The sequence below is a fragment of the Ornithorhynchus anatinus genome, chromosome X1, assembly GCF_004115215.2.
Source record: "Ornithorhynchus anatinus isolate Pmale09 chromosome X1, mOrnAna1.pri.v4, whole genome shotgun sequence".
Lineage (NCBI taxonomy): Eukaryota > Metazoa > Chordata > Mammalia > Monotremata > Ornithorhynchidae > Ornithorhynchus > Ornithorhynchus anatinus.
In genome coordinates, this window is record NC_041749.1 from 48,728,549 (window position 1) to 48,755,142 (window position 26,594).

The following is a 26,594-nucleotide window of genomic DNA, read 5'->3' on the forward strand; positions in this document are numbered from 1 at the left end:
CACCAGAGTCTTAGCCCCTGCAGACCCTCTCTCCAACACCACCACCCACCACCACCCCCCCACCCCCAAATCCTCAGGATCTTACCTCTGAGTAGGATTGTCTGGGAGACTTCTCCAGGGGGCAGAAAGAAGATGGGTTTCTGCCTCTTCTCCTCCTGCAGCCAAGGCCCTGAATACTTACCCAGTGCCAGGCTGGTTCTTCACTCCTGCCCCTTCTCCCCTCTCCCATAGTAGAGCCTGATTGAGGCTCTACCCCAAGTTTGGCCTTACTTGAGTCAAACCACACCTTATTAAGCACCCTCTTGGGCAAGTTGGGTGCAGGAGACACAGCCCCTGCCCACTGGGAGCTTACAATCTAAGACACTCAGTTGATCATATTTGAGCTCTTACAGAACGGTGCAGAAAACGGTACTAAGCCTTTGGGAGAGTACAACAATACAACCACTGCAAGCCCTGCCCCAATTAGCTTACCCTCTAGAGGGGGTAGCATCAACTTTGGAACAACACAGTACAAGTACTTCAAAAAGTTCAACACTCCAGAGCACATCTTGCCCCTGCTCTCACCAAGTTTCCAGTCTAAAGGACAGACATTAAAATTGAGTTGCACACAGTTGGAATGGCATACACAAAGTCGGTACGTGAAGTTATGCACACTGAACTCAAGGTAAGCTTGAAATTGGGAGTACGAGTACAAAAAAAACAGAGTAAATCAGAGTGAAGGGTGGCAGTATTGCATTAAGACAGCAGTAGTGTTTATCAAATGCTTATTTGACAGAGCACGGTACTAAGAGCAGGATGGGGGTGAAACACCTCAATTGCTAAAAGCACCCATTTCAAATCAGTCAATTGTATTTATCCAACCCTTACTATCAGACAGAATCCCTGCCTACTATAAGCTTACTGTCTAGAGGGAGAGACAGACATTTAACATAAATAAATTTCATCTATTTAAGTAGGAGCCAAGATGAGTTGGGGGAGAAATCATCTGAAAATATTCTGCAGACTAGGTTCCAAATCGAGGAGAGATTTGCACTTTGTAACTCAGTCTCCCAGGTGCTCAGTAGGGTGCTCTGCATCTACTAAGTACTGAATGATACTGTTGCTTCTGCTGCTACAATGGTGGCGCTTGTGTTTGCGGTGGTCTGGGTTGGTCCGGCATATTTATTGAGTGCAGAGCACTCTATTAAGTACTTGGGAGAGTCTAATAGAACAGACACATTCCTTGCTCACAACCAGCTTACGGTCTACTCCACATGGGTGCCACCACTGAGCCCCAACTCATTGCTGGGCTTTTGGGGGGCTGTAATGGAGTCCCATGGGGGAGAAGGGGCAACATGTACCTTGAGGTACAGGTATTGGGAAGCCCCCAAAAGGTCTCCAGACGGCAAGCTGAGGTCGGCACAATCCTTCCAGCAAGAGGCGCATGACGGTACCACCACCCTGTGAAGTGCTGGGAAGCAGCGTGGCTCAGTGGAAAAAACCTGGGCTTCAGAGTCAGAGGTCATGGGTTCGACTCCTAGCTCTGCCACTTGTCAGCTGTGTGACTGTGGGCAAGTCACTTAACTTCTCTGTGCCTCAGTTACCTCATCTGTAAAATGGGGATTAACTGTGAGCCTCACGTGGGACAACCTGATTACCCTGTATCTACCCCAGCACTTAGAACAGTGCTCTGCACATAGTAAGCACTAACAAATACCAACATTATTATTATTACCACCCCACCCTTTCCCCATCTGCGGGTCTTGGTTCCTAACCCTGGGGGCTCACAGTCTGATGCTCCGATATGGACACTGCCGGGACTGACCCACGGCGCTGAATCCACTGAGGATGGAGGAGGTTTCCAGTGGATGGGGGCTGGGTATGCACCCTCCTTGTGGATGTTGGGGGGCGGCGGGGGCGACGGCACAAGCCTTGCCTCACCTACCACATTCCTGGCACAGGGTCCCATGGTGAGTTGTTCAAGGTCACTGGCCTTGGTGACTAAGGTTGAGTGGGAAATACTAGCTAACTGGGAGCTGGCAAGAGTACAGAAGGAGGGCACCATGACAGAGACACACACAGACACACAGAGATTGTGAGCACACACCCCCATGTACCCCACGGTTTTTGCCCCATCCCTCTTTCCCACCACTAAGACCCTTATCTCTGGATCCAGAGCACCAGTTATCTCCCCTGAAGACAGACGTCCTAGCATCACAACCCCTCAACTTCCTCTGCTCCAGAGACACTTGCTTGTCCCAACAGAGCGGACACTTCTCTTCCTGGGTCCCAGACTCATCTCCAAGTCAGGAAAAACCAAAACCTGTGTAGCTCGTAGCATGCCTGCCCCTCTAGGACAGGAGTATTGGAACTAAATCAGAGGCTGGGCCACAAACACTGTCAACACACACATCAGTGTCCAACTTCCTACCTACCCCATCACTTCCAACAGAGCTTAACACATAGTAAGCACTTCAGCAATACAATAATCATCATCATCACCACATCAGCATTATGGATAAGTCACTGGTATCCAACACATTCCCCATACCACCCTCAGCCCTCTCCATAGCTCACACATCAATAATGCAGTTGACATTAATTATCCAACCCTGGCCATCCCCCCCCACACACCCCAACTCCCCCATCACAAGCCCACATGCGCATACCCACACAACTCCAGCTTTTTTACACCACCTCCTGGATAAAGTGATACAGTAGATATCAGTTAATCAAACAGTAGATTATCAACCCAAATTATTGATATCAATATACACACACACCCAAATACAATCACATTTATGGAGTACTTACTTTGTGCTGATCACTGGACAAGAGAAGCAGCATGGTGTAGTGGATAGAGCACAGGCCTGGGAGTCAGAAGGCCATGCCACTTGTCTGCTGCAAGACCTTGAGCAAGTCACTTGACTGGGACTCAGCTCATTCATCTGGAAAATGAAGATTGAGAATGTGAGCCCAAGGAGGGAAGAGATTGGATCCAACACCATTTGCTTATAGCCATTCCAGTGCTTAGTACAGTGCCTGGCACATAAGCAGTACTTAACACCACAATTATTAATTCTCCTTAGCACTTGTGGGAGTATACTATAACTCCCAACTGCAGCCCCCTCCCCCACCTCCAAAGTGTCACCCATCGCCCTATCAGTCAATTATCCCAGACTTTGGTCTCCCCTCTCCACTACTCAACTTCAAATCAATAAAGTCTCCAAGTAACCCAACCTTAAGCACCCAAGTCATTTCTGAATCATCCATATAAAACCAACTCCCCCCCCCACCCCCCAAGCCACCACATCCCCACTCTAGTCTCAACCATTAGCCCAGCCTTAAATTGCCCCCTAAAAGCATTAACCCTAATCCTTCCTGAGCTATCAGAAACCAACCCATCTCCCTCACACCCATCAACACTGCCAATTCAATAGACATCAACTATCAGAGCTAAACAAAAAGATAAGATAACCAAGGATGCATCACAGGCCCTGTTTACCAAACCTCCAGAGAGGCATACTCCATCTCCTCTCCACAGGGTATAGGAAGTAGTACCCACGGGCCCTACATGGGATAGGGAGAGGGCCAGACCCTCTGGGGCTTTAAAGGGTCAGTGCTACTTGCCCCATTGAAGGGCACCTAATGGGGAGATTCCGTTTCTGAGGGTGGGGCTGTAGGATTAGGGGAAAAAAGGCAGAAGGTTATTAACAAGAAGGATTTGCAACTGCCCATTGTTAAAAGATCTGGAAAAGCATCCTTATAGACCCCTGCAACCCATTCACAGACTACTTGAGGAGTGGGTCTGATTCTGATCCAGTTCTTTCCGAGCCCTTAACGTAGGCCTTAGCACCCAGGAGGATATTCAATAAATGAGAATTGATCAGCATGACATGGTGGATAGAACTTGGGCCTGGGGGACCAGGGACTGTTGTCCAACCCAATTTGCTTCTATCCACTCCAGCGTTTAGGACAGTACCTGGCACATGGTAAGCATTTAAAGACCACAATTATTATTAGTACTAAGCATTTGGGTGAGTACACTATAACTCCCAACTGCAGCCCCCCCACCTTCAAGGTGTCACTACCACTATTTCAGTCAATTATTCCAGACTTGGGTCTCCCCTCTGCCCCCCTCAACTTCAAACCCTTGAGCCCAGCCCATTCTTCAACCCCTTCAGTCACCCTAAACAGTCAAGTCACCAAGTCACAGCTGAACAGAAGATAAGCTAATCAAGGGAGCAACCACAGACCCTGCACACCAAACTCCCAGAAGGACATATGCCCTCTCCTCTCCACAGCCTACAAGAAGTAGCACCCATGGGAGAGGGCCAGAAACCTCTAGGGTTTTAAAGGGGCAGTGCCACTTGCCCCATTGAAGGGCACAGAGGCAAGAAACTGTGTTTCTGGGGGAGTGGGGGCTAGAGGATTAGGGAAGAAAAAGGCAGAAGGTCATTAAGGAGAAGGATCTGCCACTGCCCCTTCAGCACTTAGAACAGTGCTTGGCACATAATACCATAATTATTTTTATTAAAAGGATCTGGACAAACATCCTTAATTATAGACACCTGCAACCCATTCACAAACTCCTTGAGAATTGGATTTAATTCTCATCCAGTGTTTTCCCTGCACTTAGTATGGTGCCTTACACCAAAGAGAATATTCGCTCAATAAAAATGGAGCAGCATGATGTAGCAAATAGAATCCATGACCTTCTGACTCCCAGGCTGGTGCTCTAATTGTTGATCCACCACTTGGCTGCTGTTTGACCTTGGGGAAAATCACTTCACTTTTCTGGGCCTCAGTTACCTCATCTATAAAATAGGAATTGAGACTGCGAGCCCCACGTGGGACGATGGGACACCCCAATTTGCTTGAATCCACTCCAGTGCTTAATACAGTGCCTGGCACATCATAAGCACTTAACAAATACCCCAATTATTAATATTACTAGGCACCTGGGTGAGTACACAGTAACTCCACACTGCAGTCACCTCCCCAGCCACCAACATGTCACTTCCATTCTCAATTACCCCAGACTTGGGTTTCCCCTCTGTAGCCTTCAACTTCAAACCCTTAAGCCCAGCCCATTCCTCAACCCCTTCAGTCACTCTCATCAATAAAGTCACCACTGAAGAGAAAATAAACTAATCAAGGGAGCATCCACAGACCCTGCTCACCACACCCCCAGAGGAACAGACTCCATCTCCTCTCCACAACCCACAGGAAGGAGCACCTTTGAGCCCTACATAGAAGAGGAAGAAGCCCACCTGCCTCTGGGGCTTTAAAGGGGTAGTGCCACTTGCTCCCATTGAAAGGTACCTAGTGGAGAGACTGGGTTTCTGGGGGTGGGACTTCAGGGAAGAAAGAGGCAGAAGGCTATTAAGGAGAAGGGGTTTTGCAGCTGCCCATTGTTAAAAGGACTGGGGACGAGCATCCTTAATTATAGACCCCTGCAACCCATTCATTTACTCCTTGAGGATGGGGTCTAATTCTCATTTACTGTTTTCTCAGCACTCAGGACAGTGATTTGCACCCAGGAGGATATTCAATAAATTAAAAAAATGAGGAGCATGACACTGTGAATAGAGCACAGAGTCAGAAGCTCATGGATTTTAATCCCTGCTCCACCACTTGTCTGCTGTTTGACCTTGGGAAAGTCACTTCACTTCCCTGGGCCTCAGTTACCCCTTCTGTAAAAGGGGGATCAGGACTGTGAGCCCCACGTGGGACAGGGATTGGGTCAAACCCAATTCACTTGTATTCACCCCAGTGCTTAGTACAGTGCCTGTCATTATTAAGAATGTATGAATCAATCAGTGAATGAACTCAAGCTCTTCCCAGAGTTCTCCCCTCTACCGCCCCCCCAAGCCCCACTGCACTGTTCCCTCCACTCTGTCTCTCCTTTTTGTTTCCTTTTTGTTTAGTGCTTTCTATGTGCCTTGGTGACTTCCAGTGCCAGGCCCTTTCCATGAGGCCATGCTGCTTCTCTCCTTCCTGCTTCTGTCCCGTTCAGCTTCCGGGGAAGGACCGTTGGTATAAGAAGTAGGTAGAAGCAGCCAACTTTGGGAGTGAGAGGACCTGCGTTCTGTCCCCTTGGAGCAGCTCTCCTCCAGTTAAGGAATTTAAACTGAATGGGCCCAGAGTTTACAGAATCGATGGATCTAAGGTGGAATTCAACCTCACAATGGTGAGTCTTTCACTTCCACACAGCCAAGGGCAACAATCACTCAATCATATTTATTGAGTGCTTACTGTGTGCAGAACACTGCCCTAAACACTTGGGAGAGGACAATATAACATTATTAACAGACATATTCCCTGCCCACAGCGAGCTTACATTCTCGAGGGGGAGATACACAATAATATAAATAAATAAATTATGGGTATGGACATAAGTGCTGTGGGGCTGGGAGGGAAGATGAATAAACAGAGCAAGTCAGAGTGAGGCAGAAGGAAGTGGAGAAAAGGAGGACTTAGGGAAGGCCTCTTGGAGGAAGTGTGCCTTTAAGAAGGCTTTGAAGCGGGGAAGAGTAACTGTCTGTCGATATGAAGTGGGAGGGTAGTCCAGGACAGAAGTAGGATGTGGGCAAGGGGCCATCGGCAAGATAGATGAGATCGAGGTACATTGGGTAGGTTGGCATTAGAGGAGCAAAGGGTGCAGGTTGGGTTGTAGTAGGAAAGGAGAGAGATGAGGTAGGAGGGGGTGAGAGGATTGAGTGATTTCAAACCAATGGTGAGGAGTTTTTGTCTGATGCAGTGGTGGACAGGCATCCACTGGAGATTCTAAGGAGCTGGGTGACAGGTCCTGAATGGTTTTGTAGAAAAATGCTCAGGGCAGCAGACTGAAGTATGGACTGGAATCTGGGAGAGACAGGAGGCAGGGAGGTCAGCAAGGAGATTGATGCTGCAATCAAGACAGGATAGGATGAGTGCTTGGATTAAAAGGGTAGCAGAGATGATGCAGAGTGGAGGGCGGATAGGGGAAAAAGGGTTTCCTTCAGTCTTTCAAGACTGTAAGCTCAAGAGGGGCAGGGAATGTGTCTGTTAATTCTGTTACATTGTCCTCTTCCAAGTGCTTAGTACAGTGCTCTGCACAGAGCAAGCGCTCCATAAATACCACTGATTGATTGATTTCAAGCCGCTAAAACAATTTCATCCAGTCCCAAGTGTGCCCTGAGAAGAGTTTGCAGAAACACACAACGTACCAGTAGTTTTTGGGCTGGGGAGGTGGTGGCCTCTGAATAATAATAAAAATAAATGGGGGATTTACTTACTCTGTGTCAGCCACTGTAATAAACACAGGGGTGCATACAAGCAAATTGTGTTGGGCAAGGTCTCTGTCTCATGTAAGACTCACAGTCTTCATCCCTATTTTACAGATGAGGGAACTGAGGCCCAGAGAAGTGAAATGACTTGCCCCCAGTCACACAGCAGACAAGTGGTGGAGCCGAGATTAGAATTTAAATTCATTCTAATTACCAGGTCTGGGCTCTAGCCACTAGGCCATGCAACTTCTCATCACCTCATTGCCTCCTGGATCCACTCTTACTCACAGCCCTAATGAAGGTCTCAGAGTTGGCAAAGACACTTGGAAGATTGACTTTTTTGAATCTCACAATGTAGATCTTTTTTTTTCCACTCATTCTTCAGCGTGCCATTATTTTAATAATAATAATAATAATAATGTTGGTATTTGTTAAGCGCTTACTATGTGCCAAGCACTGTTCTAAGCGCTGGGGAAGACATAGGGGAATCAGGTTGTCCCACGTGGGGCTCACAGTCTTAATCCCCATTTTACAGATGAGGGAACTGAGGCACAGAGAAGTTAAGTGACTTGCCCACAGTCACACAGCTGACAAGTGGCAGAGCTGGGATTCAAACTCATGAGCCCTGACTCCAAAGCCCATGCTCTTTCCACTGAGCCACGCTGCTTCTCGTGCATTTTATCGTGAATTTTATCCAAATTCATCCTGCATCTGTGCTCCTCTTTTTAGGGAGGTGGAATTTAGGGGAAATAGGGGAATTGTATGGCTCTTTTAAGGCCCATCTCCTCCAAGAGGCCTTCCCTGACTAAGCCCTTATTTCCTCTTCTCTCACTCCCTTCTGCGTTGCCCTGACTTGCTCCCTTTATTCACCCCTTCCCTCAGCTCCAGAGCACTTTGGCCCATAGCTGTAATTCATTTATTATCGGTCTCCCCCCTCTAAGCTGTAAGCTCAGTGTGGGAAGGGGATGTATCAAATCCAAGTGTGAGGCAGAAGAAAATCTTCTATCTTCTCCAGCGCTTGGTGTGGTTTTTAGGCACAAAGAATGTGCTTAGTAATTACCATCATTATTTGACACACCTTGATTCTGCTGCAAGCACATGGGACAATTGTGGGGAGTGAGAAAACACACACACACACACACACACACCCCTCCCCCCCCCCCCCAACCCCTTCCATGAAGCACTTATTTGCTCATCTTTAAATTCCACTTCTTCCTTTGGCTTATTAAGTATCATACTGTTTATTTTTTCAACTAGATTGTGAGCTCCATCTGAACAGGGATTGTGTCTGCTAATTTTATTTTGCTCTCTCAATCAATCACTTCTTATAGCACTTTGAGCACAGTACTAAGCATTTAGGAGAGGACAATACAACAGAATTAACAGTCACCTTCCCGCCCATAATGAGCTCCCAAGCACTTGGTACTGTGGTGGGTAAATTCTACTCTAGAACTTTGTTCTGTTATACTCTCTCAAGCGCTTAGTACAGCACTCTTCACATAATAAGCACTACATAAATGCCATTGACTGATAGACTGATTAATGACAAGCAATTAATTAATCAATTAATGATTGAGAAGCAGCGTAGCTCAGTGGAAAAGAGCACGGGCTTTGGAGTCAGAGGTCATGGGTTCGAACCCCACCTCTGCCACTTGTCAGCTGTGTGACTTTGGGCAAGTCACTTCACTTCTCGGTGCCTCAGTTACCTCATCTGTAAAATGGGGATTAAAACTGTGAGCCCCACGTGGGACAACCTGATTCCCCTTTGTCTACCCCAGTGCTTAGAACAGTGCTCGGCACATAGTAAGTGCTTAACAAATACCAAATACCAATGACAAGCCAGCCATATTCATGGGCTTGAGCTGGGACTGACATCCCAGTGAGCAATTATCAGTTTGGAAATGCCTGGATTGGTTTCAGTTTAGTGCCAAGAGCCTAGAAGCAGTGTGGCTCAGTAGAAAGAGCACGGGCTTTGGAGTCAGAGGTCATGGATTCGAATCCTGGCTCGGCCACTTGTCAGCGGTGTGACTTTGGGCAAGTCACTTAACTTCTCGGTGCCTCAGTTACCTCATCTGTAAAATGGGGATTAAGACTGTGAGCCCCACGTGGGACAACCTGATTCCCCTGTGGCTACCCCAGCGCTTAGAACAGTGCTCGGCACATAGTAAGTGCTTAACAAATACCAACATTATTATTATTATTATTATCACTTAGGTCTTTCAGCTGGCTACTTGGTGTTTTCAAACTTCCCAGCTGAACAAAAGCTACTTTCCGTGGAATGAGTTAAGTCACTTCAAGAGATAGCCACTTAACCACAAATTGCAGATCCTAAGGCCCATCATGAGGTACAAGATAAATGGGGAATATGGGGTGGGCTCTAATAATATGAGGATTTTAGCTTAAGCTTACACTAGCAAATTCTACACCCTGAAGGGCAGAAAAAAACTCCTTACCTTTAAAGTCCAGGTAATTGAATTTTTTGGCCTCAGTTAGTGGAATGATTTGTTGGTTCAGGTCCTACTTTCCCCTCCACATGACTACTAAGGACACCAAAACAAGATTGAGATTATCTGAAATCTGGGTGAAACAGCTCTCTTCCCACCATTCAGTCATATTTATTGAGCACTTACTGTGTGCAGAGCACTGCACTAAGCACTTGATTCCCCCATCATTCACCCTCTTTCATTCATTCATTCATTCAATAGTATTTATTGAGCGCTTACTATGTGCAGAGCACTGTACTAAGCGCTTGGGATGAACAAGTCGGCAACAGATAGAGACAGTCCCTGCCGTTTGACGGGCTTACAGTCTAATCGGGGGAGACGGACAGACAAGAACAATGGCAATAAATAGAGTCGAGGGGAAGAACATCTCGTAAAAACAATGGCAACTAAATAGAATCGAGGCGATGTACAATTCATTAACAAAATAAATAGGGTAACGAAAATATATACAGTTGAGCGGACGGGTACAGTTCTGTGGGGATGGGAAGGGAGAGGTGGAGGAGCAGAGGGAAAAGGGGAAAATGAGGCTTTAGCTGCGGAGAGGTAAAGGGGGGAAGGCAGAGGGAGTAGAGGGGGAAGAGGAGCTCAGTCGGGGAACGCCTCTTGGAGGAGGTGATTTTTAAGTAGGGTTTTGAAGAGGGAAAGAGAATCAGTTTGGCGGAGGTGAGGAGGGAGGGCGTTCCAGGACCGCGGGAGGACGTGACCCAGGGGTCGACGGCGGGATAGGCGAGACCGAGGGACGGCGAGGAGGTGGGCGGCAGAGGAGCGGAGCGTGCGGGGTGGGCGGTAGAAAGAGAGAAGGGAGGAGAGGTAGGAAGGGGCAAGGTGATGGAGAGCCTTGAAGCCTAGAGTGAGGAGTTTTTGTTTGGAGCGGAGGTCGACAGGCAACCACTGGAGTTGTTTAAGAAGGGGAGTGACATGCCCAGATCGTTTCTGCAGGAAGATGAGCCGGGCAGCGGAGTGAAGAATAGACCGGAGCGGGGCGAGAGAGGAGGAAGGGAGGTCAGAGAGAAGGCTGACACAGTAGTCTAGCCGGGATATAACGAGAGCCCGTAATAGTAAGGTAGCCGTTTGGGTGGAGAGGAAAGGGCGGATTTTGGCGATATTGTAGAGGTGAAACCGGCAGGTCTCGGTAACGGATAGGATGTGTGGGGTGAACGAGAGGGACGAGTCAAGGATGACACCGAGATTGCGGGCCTGCGGGACGGGAAGGATGGTCGTGCCATCCACGGTGATGGAGAAGTCTGGGAGCGGACCGGGCTTGGGAGGGAAGATGAGGAGCTCAGTCTTGCTCATGTTGAGTTTTAGGTGGCGGGCCGACATCCAGGTGGAGACGTCCTGGAGGCAGGAGGAGATGCGAGCCTGAAGGGAGGGGGAGAGGACAGGGGCGGAGATGTAGATCTGCGTGTCATCTGCGTAGAGATGGTAGTCAAAGCCGTGAGAGCGGATGAGTTCACCGAGGGAGTGAGTGTAAATGGAGAACAGAAGAGGGCCAAGAACTGACCCTTGAGGAACTCCAACAGTTAAAGGATGGGAGGGGGAGGAGGCTCCAGCGTAGGAGACCGAGAATGATCGGCCAGAGAGGTAAGAGGAGAACCAGGAGAGGACAGAGTCCGTGAAGCCAAGGTGAGATAAGGTATGGAGGAGGAGGGGATGGTCGACAGTGTCAAAGGCAGCAGAGAGGTCAAGGAGGATCAGAATGGAGTAGGAGCCATTGGATTTGGCAAGAGGAGGTCATGGGTGACCTTAGAGAGAGCAGTCTCGGTAGAGTGGAGGGGACGGAAGCCAGATTGGAGGGAGTCTAGGAGAGAATGGGAGTTAAGGAATTCTAGGCATCGATTGTAGACGACTCGTTCTAAGATTTTGGAAAGGAAGGGTAGTAGGGAGATAGGACGATAACTGGAGGGGGAAGTGGGGTCAAGAGCGGGTTTTTTAGGATGGGGGAGACGTGGGCATGTTTGAAGGCAGAGGGGAAGGAGCCCTTGGAGATTGAGTGGTTAAAAATAGAAGTTAAGGAAGGGAGGAGGGCAGGGGCGATGGTTTTAAGAAGGTGAGAGGGAATGGGGTCCGAGGCGCAGGTGGAGGGGGTGGCACTTGCGAGGAGGGAGGAGATCTCCTCTGAGGATACTGCAGGGAAGGATGGGAAAGCAGGGGAGGGGGTTGTTGGGGGGGAGGGGAGAGGCGGAGGGGTGACTTTGGGGAGCTCAGACCTGATCGTGTTGATTTTCGTGAGGAAATAGGTGGCCAGATCATTAGGGGTGAGAGATGGGGGAGGGGGAGGAACAGGGGGCCTAAGGAGAGAGTTAAAGGTCCGGAACAATCGGCGGGGGTGACGGGCATGGGTGTCGATGAGGGAGGAGAAGAAGCTTTGCCTGGCGGAGGAGAGGGCAGAGTTAAGGCAGGAAAGGATAAATTTGAAGTGTGTGAGGTCGGCTTGGTGCTTGGACTTTCGCCAGCAGCGCTCAGCAGCTCGAGCATAGGAGCGTAGGAGGCGGACGGAGGAGGTGATCCAGGGCTGTGGGTTAGTGGAGCGAGAGCGGCGGAGGGAAAGGGGGGCGAGAGAGTCGAGATGAGTAGAGAGGGTGGAGTTGAGAGCGGAGACCCGCTCGTCGAGAGTGGGAAGAGAGGACAGGGCGGCAAGGTGAGGCGAGATGCTATTGGAAAGACGGATGGGATCGAGAGAGCGGAGGTCTCTGTGGGGCAGTAGCGAAGATTTGCAGGGGGGAGGGAGTGTGAGAGATGAGGCAGGTGAGAAGGTTATGGTCAGAGAGAGGGATTTCAGAGTTGGTGAGGGAGGAGATAGTGCAGCGGTAGGAGATGACGAGATCGAGGGTGTGACCGAGTCGGTGAGTGGGCGCGGTATGGTGGAGGAGGAGGTCGGCAGAGTCGAGGAGGGATAGCAGGCGGGCGGCAGAGGAGTCGTCGGGTACATCCGTATGGATGTTGAAGTCTCCAAGGATCAGAGTGGGCAGAGAGAAGGAGAGGAGGAAGGTGAGAAAGGGGTCAAGGTGGTTGAAGAAGTCGGAGGTGGGACCGGGAGGGCGGTAGATGACGGTGACAAGTAACTGGAGTAGGTGGTAGAGGCGAATGATATGGGCTTCGAAGGAGGGGAAGGAGAGGGAGGGGGGAGGAGGGATAGTGCGGAAGCGGCATCGGGGCGAGAGGAGGAAGCCGACGCCTCCTCCCTTACCGGTGAGTCTGGGGGAGTGGGAGAAGGAGAGGCCTCTCTTTGGGAAGTTGGAGTTGGTGGGGGAGTGGGAATGTAATCTTGTCTCTGATAACGAGAAGTAGTGTGGACTAGGGGACTGAGCTGGGCTTCAAGGCTCTACATCACCTTGCCCCTTCCTACCTCTCCTCCCTTCTCTCTTTCTACCACCCACCCCGCACGCTCCGCTCCTCTGCCGCCCACCTCCTCACCGTCCCTCGGTCTCGCCTATCCTGCCGTCGACCCCTGGGCCACATCCTCCCGCGGTCCTGGAATGCCCTCCCCCCTTACCTCCGCCAAACTAATTCTCTTCCCCTCTTCAAAACCCTACTTAAAGCTCACCTCCTCCAAGAGGCCTTCCTAGACTGAGCTCCCCTTTTCCCTCTGCTCCCTCTACCCCCCCTCATCTCTCTGCAGCTAAACCCTCTTTTCCCCCCATTTCCCTCTGCTCCTCCCCCTCTCCCTTCCCATCCCCTCAGCACTGTACTCGTCTGCTCAACTGTATATATTTTCATTACCCTAGTTATTTTGTTAATGAAATGTACATCACCTTGATTCTATTTTAATATACACTTAAATCCTAGTTAAGTGCTTCACAAATACTATATTAAAAAAAAGTGAGTATGAGCCCTCCTGTAAAGAAGTGCAATCTAGCCCCTAACCCTGGGACCCTCACAGCAAAATTGAACCACCATCCACCCCACTGGCAGGAATCTTTCCTTTTCTATTTAGTGGGAACATGTCTGTTAATTTTGTTGTATTGCATCCTCCCAAACTCTTAGTCCAGTGCTCTGCACATAGTATTTGTGAAGCACTTAACTAAGCACCAGGCACTGTACAAAGTGCTAGGGATGATCCAAGCTCACAGGTTGGACATAGTCCCTGATCCTTTTGGGACTCTCGGTCCTCATCCTCATTTTAGACAATTCAATTCAATTGAATAGTAGTATTTATTGAGCGCTTACTATGTGCAGAGCACTGTACTAAGCGCTTGGGATGAACAAGTCGGCAACAGATAGAGACAGTCCCTGCCGTTTGACGGGCTTACAGTCTAATCGGGGGAGACGGACAGACAAGAACAATGGCACTAAACAGCGTCAAGGGGAAGAACATCTCGTAAAAACAATGGCAACTAAATAGAATCGAGGTGATGTACAATTCATTAACAAAATAAATAGGGTAACGAAAATATATACAGTTGAGCGGACGGGTACAGTGCTGTGGGGATGGGAAGGGAGAGGAGGAGGAGCAGAGGGAAAAGGGGAAAATGAGGCTTTAGCTGCGGAGAGGTAAAGGGGGGATGGCAGAGGGAGTAGAGGGGGAAGAGGAGCTCAGTCTGGGAAGGCCTCTTGGAGGAGGTGATTTTTAAGTAAGGTTTTGAAGAGGGAAAGAGAATCAGTTTGGCGGAGGTGAGGAGGGAGGGCGTTCCAGGACCGCGGGAGGACGTGACCCAGGGGTCGACGGCGGGATAGGCGAGACCGAGGGACGGCGAGGAGGTGGGTGGCAGAGGAGCGGAGCGTGCGGGGTGGGCGGTAGAAAGAGAGAAGGGAGGAGAGGTAGGAAGGGGCAAGGTGATGGAGAGCCTTGAAGCCTAGAGTGAGGAGTTTTTGTTTGGAGCGGAGGTCGACAGGCAGCCACTGGAGTTGTTTAAGAAGGGGAGTGACATGCCCAGATCGTTTCTGCAGGAAGATGAGCCGGGCAGCGGAGTGAAGAATAGACCGGAGCGGGGCGAGAGAGGAGGAAGGGAGGTCAGAGAGAAGGCTGACACAGTAGTCTAGCCGGGATATAACAAGAGCCCGTAATAGTAAGGTAGCCGTTTGGGTGGAGAGGAAAGGGCGGATTTTGGCGATATTGTAGAGGTGAAACGGGCAGGTCTTGGTAACGGATAGGATGTGTGGGGTGAACGAGAGGGACGAGTCAAGGATGACACCGAGATTGCGGGCCTGCGGGACGGGAAGGATGGTCGTGCCATCCACGGTGATGGAGAAGTCTGGGAGCGGACCGGGCTTGGGAGGGAAGATGAGGAGCTCAGTCTTGCTCATGTTGAGTTTTAGGTGGCGGGCCGACATCCAGGTGGAGACGTCCCGGAGGCAGGAGGAGATGCGAGCCTGAAGGGAGGGGGAGAGGACAGGGGCGGAGATGTAGATCTGCGTGTCATCTGCGTAGAGATGGTAGTCAAAGCCGTGAGAGCGGATGAGTTCACCGAGGGAGTGAGTGTAAATGGAGAACAGAAGAGGGCCAAGAACTGACCCTTGAGGAACTCCAACAGTTAAAGGATGGGAGGGGGAGGAGGCTCCAGCGTAGGAGACCGAGAATGATCGGCCAGAGAGGTAAGAGGAGAACCAGGAGAGGACAGAGTCCGTGAAGCCAAGGTGAGATAAGGTATGGAGGAGGAGGGGATGGTCGACAGTGTCAAAGGCAGCAGAGAGGTCAAGGAGGATCAGAATGGAGTAGGAGCCATTGGATTTGGCAAGAGGAGGTCATGGGTGACCTTAGAGAGAGCAGTCTCGGTAGAGTGGAGGGGACGGAAGCCAGATTGGAGGGGGTCTAGGAGAGAATGGGAGTTAAGGAATTCTAGGCATCGATTGTAGACGACTCGTTCTAAGATTTTGGAAAGGAAGGGTAGTAGGGAGATAGGACGATAACTGGAGGGGAAGTGGGTCAAGAGCGGGTTTTTTAGGATGGGGGAGACGTGGGCATGTTTGAAGGCAGAGGGGAAGGAGCCCTTGGAGATTGAGTGGTTAAAAATAGAAGTTAAGGAAGGGAGGAGGGCAGGGGCGATGGTTTTAAGAAGGTGAGAGGGAATGGGGTCCGAGGCGCAGGTGGAGGGGTGGCACTTGCGAGGAGGGAGGAGATCTCCTCTGAGGATACTGCAGGGAAGGATGGGAAAGCAGGGGAGGGGTTGTTGGGGGGGAGGGGAGAGGCGGAGGGGTGACTTTGGGGAGCTCAGACCTGATCGTGTTGATTTTCGTGAGGAAATAGGTGGCCAGATCATTAGGGGTGAGAGATGGGGGAGGGGGAGGAACAGGGGGCCTAAGGAGAGAGTTAAAGGTCCGGAACAATCGGCGGGGGTGACGGGCATGGGTGTCGATGAGGGAGGAGAAGAAGCTTTGCCTGGCGGAGGAGAGGGCAGAGTTAAGGCAGGAAAGGATAAATTTGAAGTGTGTGAGGTCGGCTTGGTGCTTGGACTTTCGCCAGCAGCGCTCAGCAGCTCGAGCATAGGAGCGTAGGAGGCGGACGGAGGAGGTGATCCAGGGCTGTGGGTTAGTGGAGCGAGAGCGGCGGAGGGAAAGGGGGGCGAGAGAGTCGAGATGAGTAGAGAGGGTGGAGTTGAGAGCGGAGACCCGCTCGTCGAGAGTGGGAAGAGAGGACAGGGCGGCAAGGTGAGGCGAGATGCTATTGGAAAGACGGATGGGATCGAGAGAGCGGAGGTCTCTGTGGGGCAGTAGCGAAGATTTGCAGGGGGGAGGGAGTGTGAGAGATGAGGCAGGTGAGAAGGTTATGGTCAGAGAGAGGGATTTCAGAGTTGGTGAGGGAGGAGATAGTGCAGCGGTAGGAGATGACGAGATCGAGGGTGTGACCGAGTCGGTGAGTGGGCGCGGTATGGTGGAGGAGGAGGTCGGCAGAGTCGAGGAGGGATAGCAGGCGGGCGGCAGAGGAGTCGTCGGGTACATCCGTATGGATGTTGAAGTCTCCAAGGATCAGAGTGGGCAGAGAGAAGGAGAGGAGGAAGGTGAGAAAGGGGTCAAGGTGGTTGAAGAAGTCGGAGGTGGGACCGGGAGGGCGGTAGATGACGGCGACAAGTAACTGGAGTGGGTGGTAGAGGCGAATCATACTGTATCATACTGTATCATGTTGCTATATTACCGATTTCATTTGTTACTGTTTATCATTGTCAGTGCTGCCACCCACCTCTCTGGCCTCGCCATGTCCCTCCTCCCCCCCTCCTCCCTCCCGCCCCTTCCTATCCTCCCCTTCCCCTTCCCCTCTCTCGCTCAGCTCTTTCCCGCTCTCTCCTCTGTCTCCTTCCCCCCTCCCCTCCCCCGCCCTAGAACCCCACTTTACCAGCGCTACCCCTCTTCCCCCTCCCCCTACTCTTCCCCCCACCAAACCCCCTCCTCACCCCCTCCCCCCTTCTCTCTTCCCCACCCACGCCCCATCTCAGTCCTCCTGTCCCACCGCTGCCCCTCATCCCCCTCTCCCCGTCCAGGGCCCCGCCACCTCCTTCCCATCCAAACCCTCCCCTCCCCCCACCCTTCCCCCCCTCCCCCCCTTGCACCCACAGCTACTTTCAAGTGTGGCCTCTGGAACCCCCGCTCCAAGCACCAAGCCGACCTCACACACTTCAAATTTATCCTTTCCTGCCCTCTCCTTAACTCTGGCCTCTCCTCCGCCAGGCAAAACTTCTTCTCCTCCCTCATCGACACCCATGCCCATCACCCCCGCCGATTGTTCCGGACCTTTAACTCTCTCCTTAGGCCCCCTGTTCCTCCCCCTCCCCCATCTCTCACCCCCAAGGATCTGGCCACCTATTTCCTCAGCGTGGCGCAGTGGAAAGAGCACGGGCTTTGGAGTCAGGGCTCATGAGTTTGAATCCCAGCTCTGCCACTTGTCAGCTGTGTGACTGTGGGCAAGTCACTTAACTTCTCTGTGCCTCAGTTCCCTCATCTGTAAAATGGGGATTAAGACTGTGAGCCCCACGTGGGACAACCTGATTCCCCTGTGTTTACCCCAGCGCTTAGAACAGTGCTCTGCACATAGTAAGCGCTTAACAAATACCAACATTATTATTCCTCACGAAAATCAACACGATCAGGTCTGAGCTCCCCAAAGTCACCCCTCCGCCTCTCCCCTCCCCCCCAACAACCCCCTCCCCTACTTTCCCATCCTTCCCTGCAGTATCCTCAGAGGAGATCTCCTCCCTCCTCGCAAGTGCCACCCCCTCCACCTGCGCCTCGGACCCCATTCCCTCTCACCTTCTTAAAACCATCGCCCCTGCCCTCCTCCTTTCCTTAACTTCTATTTTTAACCACTCAATCTCCAATGGCTCCTTCCCCTCTGCCTTCAAACATGCCCACGTCTCCCCCATCCTAAAAAAACCCGCTCTTGACCCCACTTCCCCCTCCAGCTATCGCCCTATCTCCCTACTACCCTTCCTTTCCAAAATCCTAGAACGAGTCGTCTACAATCGATGCTTAGAATTCCTTAACTCCCATTCTCTCCTAGACCCCCTCCAATCTGGCTTCCCTCCCCTCTACTCTACCGAGACTGCTCTCTCTAAAGTCACCCATGACCTCCTTCTTGCCAAATCCAATGGCTCCTACTCCATTCTGATCCTCCTTTACCTCTCTGCTGCCTTTGACACTGTCGACCATCCCCTCCTCCTCCATATCTTATCTCACCTTGGCTTCACGGACTCCGTCCTCTCCTGGTTCTCCTCTTACCTCTCTGGCCGGTCATTCTCGGTCTCCTTCGCTGGCGCCTCCTCCCCCTCCCATCCTTTAACTGTTGGAGTTCCTCAAGGGTCAGTTCTTGGCCCTCTTCTGTTCTCCATTTACACTCACTCCCTCGGTGAACTCATTCGCTCTCACGGCTTTGACCCCACACATCCTATCCGTTACCAAGACCTGCCGGTTTCACCTTTACAATATCGCCAAGATCCGCCCTTTCCTCTCCACCCAAATGGCTACTTTACTGCTACGGGCTCTTGTTATATCCCGGCTAGACTACTGTGTCAGTCTTCTCTCTGATCTCCCTTCCTCCTCTCTCGCCCCGCTCCAGTCTATTCTTCACTCCGCTGCCCGGCTCATCTTCCTGCAGAAACGATCTGGGCATGTCACTCCCCTTCTTAAACACCTCCAGTGGTTGCCTATCAACCTCCGCTCCAAACAAAAACTCCTCACTCTAGGCTTCAAGGCTCTCCATCACCTTGCCCCTTCCTACCTCTCCTCCTTTCTCTCTTTCTACTGCCCACCCCGCACGCTCCACTCCTCTGCTGCCCACCTCCTCACCATCCCTCAGTCTCGCCTATCCCGCCGTCGACCCCCGGGCCACGTCCTCCCGCGGTCCTGGAACGCCCTCTCTCCTCACCTCCACCAAACTGATTCTCTTCCCCGCTTCAAAACCCTACTTAAAACTCACCTCCTCCAAGAGGCCTTCCCAGACTGAGCTCCTCTTCTCCCTCTACTCCCTCTACCACCCCCCCTTCACCTCTCCGCAGCTAAACCCTCTTTTCCCCCTTTCCCTCTGCTCCTCCCCCTCTCCCTTCCCATCCCCTCAGCACTGTACTCATCCGCTCAACTGTATATATTTTCATTACCCTATTTATTTTGTTAATGAAATGTACATCGCCTTGATTCTATTTAGTTGCCATTGTTTTTACGAGATGTTCTTCCCCTTGACTCTATTTATTGCCATTGTTCTTGTCTGTCCGTCTCCCCCAATTAGACTGTAAGCCCGTCAAACGGCAGGGACTGTCTCTATCTGTTGCCGACTTGTTCATTCCAAGCGCTTAGTACAGTGCTCTGCACATAGTAAGCGCTCAATAAATACTATTGAATGAATGAATGAATCTCCTCCCATTACTTATTCCCGTTAATGTCCATCTCCCCCGTCTAGGCCGTAAACTCGTGATGGGCAGGGAACGTGCCTGCTAAGTCTGTCGGACTGGACTCTCCGAGAGCTCGGTCCAGGGCTGCGCATGAGCTTCGTGCTCCATAAATACCAGCGATCGAATGATGAAGAGGGGAGGCCTGGCCGACGGGGCGGACGCTGAGAGCGGGGGCCACCCGGGGTCACTCTGGAGGAAGGCCTGGCCCTCCGTCTGTGGGTGCTGGGTGGCCAACCGCCACCCTTCCGGGGCTCGAACCTCTGTGGGGCTGGCTTTTGCGGATGCCTGGTCATCTTGGGGCTGAAAGATCTAGGGATCTGAGCTGGACACATCCATGGCAAAGGACTCCATCTATCAGATTTTCCATCGGTCAGTCAATCAATGGTATCAACTGAGGGCAGATAAATACCAGATCCAATAAATACTACTGTGCTGAGCACTTGGGAGAGTGCAGTACAGTTGAGTTACTACTACCGATAATAATCATGATAGTCATAATAACGGCATTTATGAAATGCTTACTAGATGTCAAGCAAGGTTCTAAGGGCCATGGCAGGTACAATACGAGTTCATCGGTTCGGACACGATCCCTGTCCCACGTGGGGGGCACTGTCTAAGTCAGATCCAGAATAGAGCTTGAATCCCCGTCTTACAGTGGAGGAAACTGAAGCCCAGAGAAGTGAAGCGTCTTGGCCAAAGTGCCACAACAGGCGACTGGCAGAGCTGGGATTTGAGCTCAGTTCCTCTGACTCCCAGGCCCGGGCTCTTCCCACTAGGGCACGATGCTTGAAGTTGGTAATACCTGTCCAATCCAATCTGTCCCCAACATCTCCCAGTCTCACCTTCACAATATCGCCAAGATCCGCCCTTTCCTCTCCATCCAAACTGCTATCGTGCTGGTACAAGCTCTCGTAATATCCCAACTGGATTATTGTGTCAGCCTCCTCTCTGATCTCCCTTCCTCCTGTCTCTCCGCACTCCAGTCTATTCTTCATTCTGCTGCCCGGATCATCTTCCTTCTGAATCGCTCTGGGCACGTCACTTCCCTCTTCAAAAACCTCCAGTGGTTGCCTATCAACCTTCACATGAAACAAAAACTCCTCACTCTTGGCTTCAAAGCTCTCTATCACCTTGTCCCCTCTTACCTCTCCTCTCTCTTCTCTTTCTACTGCCCACCCTGTGCACTCTGCTCCTCTGCTGCTTACCTCCTCACGGTCCCCCGTTCACATCTGTCCCGCCGTCAACCCCTGGCCCACGTCCTAACGCTGTCCTGGAATGCCCTCCCTCCTCACATCCCCCAAACTAACTCTCTTCTCCTCTTCAAAGCCCTATTGAGAGCTCGCCTCCTCCAGGAGGTCTTCCCAGACTGAACCCCCCCTTTCCCTCTGCTTCCCCTCCCCTCCCCTTTCCCCTTCTCCCACCCTCTGCTCTTCCCCCTTCCCCTCCCCTCAGCACTGTGCTTATTTGTATATATTATTTATTACCCTATTTATTTTGTTAATGAGGTGTATATCTCCATGATTCTATTTATCTTGATGATGTTGTCTAGTTTTGTTTTGTTCTGTTTTGCTTTTCTGTCTCCCCCGTTTAGACTATGATGGGCATTAGTTTTCCTTTCCTAATCATACTGATGACTACGGTAATAATTGGGGTATCTGTTAGTGTTTGCAATGTGCTGAGCACTATACTGAATACTAGGACAACCACAGTATAACCAGGTCAGACCCAATCTGCCACAGAAGGAGGTCCCTGTCCAAAGAAGGACAAACGGGTATTGAACCCCTGAAAACGGGGGAAAGAGAAGCTGAGGGAAGTGAAATGACTTCCCCAAGGTCACAGAGTGCTTGAATCCCCATTTGGCAAATGAGGGAGCAGAGGCAGAGGGAAGTTAGGTGACTTGCCCCAGGACACACAGCAGGCAAGTCACTGCTGACTGCCTGCAGAGCCCTGTACTTAAGCACGTGAAAAAGTAGGATACAAGAGTCGGTAAACACACTCCCTGCCCAAAATGAGCTTACAGTCTAGACCTGACGGACCTGAATAGAAATCACTTAGGGACATTCAGTGATCATTCCATTCAATCCATCGTATTTCTTGAGCTCTTACTGTATGCAGAGCACTGTACTCAGAGCTTGGGAGAGGACAATACAACAATTCTCTAGACTGAAAGCTCACTGTGAGCAGGGCCTGTCACTGTGTAGAGTTGAATGGTACTTCCCCGAGCGCTGAGTACAGCGCTCTGCATGCAGTAAATGCTCAGTAAATACCATGATACCATGAACAAAACCATTATAAACAGACACCTTCCCTGACCACAAGGAGCTTCCAGTCTAGAGTAGGGGAGTCAGACAGCAATACAAATAAATGACAAATTGAGACCTAAGTGCTGTTGGGCTGGGGAGGGGAATGTGGGGGTCGGGGGGGCTGAGGAGGAAGGTCAGATACCCCCCCCCCCGAATGGTGGCTAGAGCAAGACAGAAGTTGCTGCTCAAACTGTAGCCAAGAAATGTGCCCCAATTACTTAGTAGGGATTAAAAAGGAGAATGATGTTTGACTTCTACTAGGTCTTTCCCTGTAATGAAAGAGAACCCAGAAAGGTTGGCACATTTCAGGGGAGATGAGATCTTTCAAGTCAGGGAGAGTGTCTGGTGTGTAGGGGAATGTCCCAGGCAGCTCATAGGAGACTCTGCACAAAGAGACTTTCCCAGACTAAGCCTCCCTTTCCTCTTCTCCCACTTCCTTCTGTGTGGCCCTGACTCACTCTCTTCATTCATCCCCGCTCCCAGCCCCACAACATTTGGGTTTAGACTGTGAGCCCGTTATTGGGCAGGGATTATCTCTATCTGTTGCCTAATTGTACATTCCAAGCACTTAGTACAGTGCTCTGCACATAGTAAGCACTCAATAAATACTATTGAGTGAGTGAGTCCCTATCTGTCACATTTACTTATAGTAGTGCCTTTCTCCCTCTCTAGACTGTAAGCTCATTGTGGGCAAGGAATAGGTCTGTTGATGGTTATATCTGTACTCTCTCAAGCGATCAGTACAGTGCTCTGCACTCAGTGAGTACTCAAGAAATATGATTTCATGAATGAATGAAAACAGACAATCATTAAATACTACTGAACAAAAGCTCGAAGAGTAAAAAAAAGTCAATGACTTTTAGACAAGCGGTGTGGCCTAGTGGATAAAGCACGGGCCTGGGAGTCAGAAGGACTTGGTTTCTAATACCAGCTCTGCCACTTTCCTGCTAGGTGACACCAGGCAAACTGCTTCCCTTCTCTGCACCTCAGTTAAAATGGGGATGAAGACTGTTAGCCCCATGTGGGACATGGATTGGGTCCAATCTGATTAGCTTGTATCTCCCCTAGGCTGGCACATGGTAAGAACTTAACAAATAGTAAAAAAATTTTTAAAAATGCACTTGGATTGGCTTCCCTTGATTCACCCTTTCCTCAGCCCCACAGCACTTATGTAGGGATCTAGAATTTAGTGATTTATATTCATGTCTGTCTCTCCCCACCCCCCACCTTCTTGACTGTGGGCAGGGTATGTGTCTATGTGTTACACTGTACTCTCCCAAGAGCATAGTACAGTGCTCTGCACACAGTAAGCACTTATTCTATGGGGGGAGACATTCATATAATCAATGGCAGATATGGACATAAATGATCTGGGGCTGAGAGGGGGGACGGATAAAGGGAGCGAGTCAGGGTGACACGGAAGGGAGTGGGAGAAGAGGAAAGGAGGGCTTAGTCAGGGAACACCTCCTAAGTGCTAAATACAGCACTCTGCTCACAGTAAGCGCTCGATAAATACAACCCACTGTCCGACCTGATTGACAAATGGTCACTGGACCGATCAACAACACGGTTAGTTAACGGACATAATAAAAGAACCTCAGATGATATTCAACGCCTATTCCCTCCCTCCATTATCTCCCAGGTTTCACAGGGTGCGGTTCTTCCAAACCGATTTTGACACTGAGAGGAGTTGGATGACAACAGGACCGAGTTGTGGATCTGACCGTTCTGGGGCACGAGCTAGGCAAAGTTACCCAAGAGGGCTGAGCTGAGGTAAGCTGGGCCGAGCTATTCATTTATTCATTCAATCATAGAGATCGAGTGTTTACTGTGTGCAAAGTACCGTACTAAGCACTTGGGAGACTACAGTACAACAATAAACAGACGCATCCTCCCCACCCCCGACAACGAGCCAGGGAGATGGGCCGGAGCTTAAGCCCCATTTGACTTGGCTGGCGACTTCTTCCCAAAAGCTGTGGAGAAGCAGCCTAGGTTAGGGGCTGGAGCCAGGCCCTGCAAGTCAGAGGATCTGGATTCTAACCTCAGCTCCGGCACTTGCCCATGGTGTGACCCCGGGCAAGTCACTTCACTTCTCTGGGCTGCAGTTACCTCTTCTGTAAAATGCGGTTGAAACTGTGAGCTCCATGTAGGACAGGGATTGCACCCAACCTGATTAGCTTATACCTACCCCAGTACTTAGAACAGTGCTTGACACCGAGTAAGCACCTAATGCATGTCATTTCAAAGGGAATCCTATAGGCAAGCCTCATTTCTCTCCCCTGCCTCGCATTCATCACATTGGATGAAGCCAAAAATATTGAAATTCTAATAAGCAGAAATAGTAAAATCCAAAAGCTGGTTTTCTAGACTCTAGACTCTAAGCTCCTTAGGGTCAAGGAATGTGTGTGCTAATTCTACTGCATTGTACTCCCCCAAGTGCTCAGTACAGTGCTCTGCACAGAGTAAGCGTTCAATAAATACCTTTGATGGATGTTTAACTGCTATGTGGGGGAAGGGGTGTGGCCTAGTAGAAAGAGCAAATGATCAATCAGTCATATTTATTGAGGACTTACTGTGTGCAAATCACCAGCCAGGGAGTCAGAGGACCTGGCTTCTAAGCTCGGCTCTGCCACTTGTCTGCTGTGTGACCTTGGGCAAGTCACTTCACTTCTTTGGGCCTCAGTACCCTCATCTGTAAAATGGAGATGAAGACTGTAAGACCCATGTGGAACAGGGAACTTTCCAATGCGCACCAACCAATCCCACTTCCCCACTTCAAAGCCCTACTAAAGGCTCACCTCTTTCAGGAGGCTTTACCAGACTAAGCCCCCCCCCCACCCCGCTTCATCAGCTCCCCCCGCTACCCCACATTACCCTGACTCACTCCCTTTGCTCTACCCCGCTCCCCACCCCACAACACTTAAGGACTGCCTCTCCTTGGAAGCCACGCCTTGGACCAACGGTCCCCTTATTCCCGGCTGAATCTCTCTCCTCCACTGCTCACTGCTACATGGACTCAGGATCTCCGCTCCCTTGGTACTACGCCTTGGGCCGCCCGTCCCTTATTCCCAGCTAGCTCTTTAGCTGCTGATCGCCAGCACATCTGCGCCAGGACCACCTCTCCTTTGGAGCCTCGCCTTGGACCGCTGGTCCCTATTCCCTGCTGAATCTTTCTCCTCCAGTCATTGCTGCCTCGTCGACTCGGGTCCTCCACTTCCTTGGAGCTGCGCTATCAGACCTCAGTGACCTGCCACCGGGCTTATGGTCAGCTCTCCAACCTGGACTTCTGCACCCCTATTCAAGGACTCTGACACTGAGGATCACTCCCCCCTCCCCCCATGCCACCGCAGGCCCCACAGCCACCAGATCCACGAGTAGCTCCAAGACCTGCCCGCAACTTTCCCTGACTCTCGTAGCCCATCCTGGTAGCAAACCCGAACCGCAGGACTCTCTTCTCCACAGCACCCCCTCCCCAAGAGTCGTGGGACATTGTGCTCCCCTGCTCCTCCCACCCCCGGCCCTTGGGACACTGTGCTCCCCTGACGCCGCCCCCCCCCGGGCCGTTGGACATTACATCCCCAACCGCCCCCCTTAACTCCGCCCAGAAGCGGCTATCCTTTGGGAAGCCCTCAATCCCTCCTCCCCTGTGAGGTGGTAGATTTCTCCCGCCCCCCTTCCCCTCCTCCATCCCCGGGGCAACAATGCCCTTGTTCTCACTGTGTTATTTTAGCCGCCACCTGCACCCGCAACCCACATCGGAAATCCTCAGGACTCTCTCCGCCGCCTCAGAGACATTTGGACCATGAGCCCCTGGACTCTCCTTGCCGCTAGCCCAGGATCGACCCTAGTCAAGTCAACACCCGACCCTGGTCATCACCCACTTATTAATAATATTTTATTGTATCTTGTTACTATATTACTGCTTTCGCATGTTACTGTTAATTATTCTCAGTGCTGCCACCTACCTCTCTGACCTCATCATGTCCTTCCACCTCCCCCATCTGCCCCTCCCAATCCTCACCTTCCCCTTCCCCTCAAATCTGTATTACTCCCCCACAGAGACCTCCGCTCTCTTGATCCCATCCGTCTCTCCAAAAACATCTCTCCTCACCTTGCCTCCCTATCCTCTCTTCCCACTCTCGACGATCAGGTTACCACTCTCAACAACACTCTCTCTGCTAATCTCAACTCATTCACCCCCCTTTCCCTCCACTGCTCTCGCTCCACTAACCCACAGCCCTGGGTCTCTGCCTCTGTCCGCTTCCTTCTCTATTATGCTCGAGCTGCTGAGCGCTGCTGGCGAAGGTCCAAGAACCAAGCCAACCTTATCCATTACAAATTTATCCTTTCCTGTCTTAACTCTGCCCTCTCCTCCGCCAGGCAAAACTAATTTTCTTCCCTCATTGACGCCCATGGCCGTCACCCCCACCAATTGTTCCGGATTTTTAATTCTCTCCTCAGGCCCCCTGTTCCTCCCCCTCCCCCATCCTTCACCCCCAACGATCTGGCCACCTACTTCATCACGAAAATTAACACAATCAGGTCTGAGCTCCCCAAAGTCACCCCTCCCTCTTCTGCCTCCCCTCCCCCCAACCCTCTCCCCTACTTTCCCATCCTTCCCTGCAGTATCCTCAGAGGATATCTCCTCCCTCCTCGCAAGTGCCACCCCCCCACCTGGCTTCGGACCCCATTCCCGCTCACCTTATAAAATCCATCGTGCCT